This window comes from Acanthopagrus latus, chromosome 14, assembly GCF_904848185.1.
Source record: "Acanthopagrus latus isolate v.2019 chromosome 14, fAcaLat1.1, whole genome shotgun sequence".
NCBI classification, from domain to species: domain Eukaryota; kingdom Metazoa; phylum Chordata; class Actinopteri; order Spariformes; family Sparidae; genus Acanthopagrus; species Acanthopagrus latus.
This window is the reverse complement of record NC_051052.1, coordinates 20,702,724-20,705,470: the sequence shown is the minus strand read 5'-3', so window position 1 is coordinate 20,705,470 and position 2,747 is coordinate 20,702,724. Positions and strand designations below refer to the sequence as shown.

Here is a 2,747-nt window from a genome sequence, read left to right as displayed (position 1 = left end):
TGCTAAGATCTCAATGAAACAAAGGAATGATAGCCGCGGTGAGCTGACTCTAGACCTGCTGCTCAGGGCGGACATGTTGCCTTTTGACAGCAGACTCACACTGGTCCAGTACCTTATGTGTGTGTGTGTGTGTGTGTTTGTGAATGTGTGTTTTTGTGTGTGTATATGTGTGTGTGTGAGTGTGTAAGTGAGCTGCATAACAACAGTGAACCAGGCCAGTTTCTGTAATGACCTTTTTGGCCCGGGGTGTTTGGGGGTTGGGGGGGTTGTGTTATACTTACTGAACAGGGCGGCCCGCAGGTGTTGTTTTTGTATTATTAACCATATTATTACCTGATTATTAATGTAATTAACACAACACATCTGAGAGGGAAACACTGAATCAGTGGTCTTGTTGGTCAGCACTCCTTTGACTGATTTAACCATCCAGGTGTGGAGGATCAGACTCGACCTCCGTATCCGTGTGTTGGTGTCGTATATCATGCTAACAGTTAGCTCAAAGCTAACATGTTAACGTGTTAGCATGGAGCACCACTGACAAGTGGATGGTTTCAGTGTCAGTAAAGTTAAAAAAACTTGGTGTTTCTCTTTGACAGTAGCACGGCTGAGACCAACCAGAGGAGGATGAAGTGGAAGCCCCGCCCCCGTGTGCATTGGGGGCGTGGCCTGTGAAGCATCAGCCACAGAGAGCCTTTGAATATCTGTCTTCTGTTTGTAATGTGAGAGTGGTATTTCCCCACAGATTCAGTATGTTGGACCAGTGACCTCTGTGAGTACTGCTGTGCACAGTGTTGTACTATCGGGAATACTTGCGGTACTGCGTGGTACCGCTGTCAGTATTCTGGTTCTCCTCCAGTGCGTTCAGTCATGTAGCATGTTGATGTTTCTGTCAGTCTGATCTCCAGGAGGTGCTGCAACAGTTTGCATGCCGAGCAGAAGCTTCCAGGTGAAAAGGTCCGTCTGCAGCCGTGGCGGGGCGTTCCTGTTAGCATTACACTGTTAGCATGCTCACCAAAAGAAAAGCTAACGTTATGACGATTCCTGTTGAAACTTTTAGGTAAGCTTCTTTTCGAAAAACCCTTCTGACAAACCACATATTTCAGTTTCCTTGTGCATTGAGCCGTGATGGACTCACTACAGCCCCCTTGTGGCTGTAGGGCAGAACAGAACCTGGTGAGAAACCGTCTGATGAGGGTTTTTTCCACACTGAAAAACAAACATTGGTTTTCTTTTCTTTTTTTTTTTATAAGAGAAAAGACTTAAATGATGGAGGATTAACTAGTTTCCCTTTGGAGCATTAATTACCAGTATTTGTGGTTTGTAACACATTGTGATGTAATTGTAAAGAAATATGAGGACATATTAAAGTGTTTATTAATCTATTTATCCACTTTTTTAACTTCACCTACCCAGAATCTATAACTGCTGTTTGAGCAGTTAAAGAATAACTGATAACACAGTATAACATGCTGTTAATCATATTTAATTACATATGATCACAATTACAAATCCTAGCTTTCACCCACAAATAGAGTTTAGGTTCTTTATTTAAACATATGATAAATACTTCTTATTTGATATTAATCAGTTATTTAAAATGTGTATTTTCATGTGATTACAGCCGTGTTACAACCCTTCAGTATGAGGGCGAGTTAAACACTTTTAATTGTCCTCACACGTCTTTATAACTGCGTCTCTGGTGTTGCAAACAGTTTATTAAGTATTCGTTTACTCCGAAATTATAAATATGAGTGTTTTTTAAATAAAGTATTATCAGGCTTTCAATAGGAAACACACCTGGAAGTCTCACCTGTCCTCCCCGAGAGATTACATCTGTCCGCGGCTGCACTCGGACCTTTCTGGCTTCAACAGTAACAGACGCGGCTGTGACCTCCATTTCATGTGACTTCTGTTTAAGCATTCAGTAGATTTTAACGTCTCGGTGTGCCTCAAAAGAAGACGAGTGAACGATGTGTCTGATGGCAGAAGTTTATCGGCTTCATCTGGCTTTCTTTATCTCGTCTTTCCTCAAAGACATTGTTGAATCTTGGTTTTACTGTCAGATTCTTTTTGGAAAGCGTCCTGATTCGGCAAGTCGTTAGTTTGAAGCACACAGATGATGTCCATAGTTTAAAGTTAGATTTCACTTCATATAGAACGGGGCTAACAGTTTCCCTCTGCTTCCAGTCTTTGTGCTAAGCTAGGCTAAATACACCCTGGGCCTGGATCTTTGTGTTGGACTTAAACTGAGTCGCTGTAACGATGACAGAAGTCGCAGTGAAGTGACGAACGCAGCCGCAGCCGAATGCAAACTGAAACAACTCAAACAAGAAGAAATGATTTTATATTACTGAAATAAATCTGCTTCTTTTTTCTCTGTACGGCATGATGACCAGTGAAATGTAAAAGAAACCAGTTCAGCCGGCGGCGTGTCAGGTTCAGATCCCAGACCGGAGTTTAAAACTGGTGCGAGACGGTTTGAACTGGTTTTTCTTCCAGTACAGAAACCCACAGCAGCAGCGGGAGGAGGGGGAGGGAGGGAGGGGGGAGGGAGGGTGAAGCCAAATGTAAAGTAAAAACTAAAAAGCCTTAAATGAATAAAAGTGGTGCAATTTTGTAACAGCAACCTGCGACGTGGAGTCATTCTGGAGCAGATGGATGGATGTCGCCCTCTGGTGGCCGAGCCGTGTATCACTATAGCAGAGTTATTTGTAATGTGTAAAGGTAAAACAGAAATGTTGATTAAA

At 42.6% G+C, this 2,747-nt stretch overlaps 1 protein-coding gene across 3 annotated transcripts in view; it reads left to right on the top strand.

Annotated features, from left to right (window-relative positions):
* Window positions 1-2,375, top strand: part of LOC119032538 (ras-related protein Rap-1b) — a 13,515-nt gene extending 11,140 nt beyond the window's left edge. For all 3 annotated transcript variants that reach the window (XM_037121858.1, XM_037121860.1, XM_037121861.1), the window contains exon 8: window positions 1-2,375. This exon is cut by the window's left edge and continues 1,274 nt beyond it. The gene's annotated coding sequence lies outside the window, so the exon portion shown is untranslated.
* The last annotated feature ends 372 nt before the right edge of the window (window positions 2,376-2,747 follow it).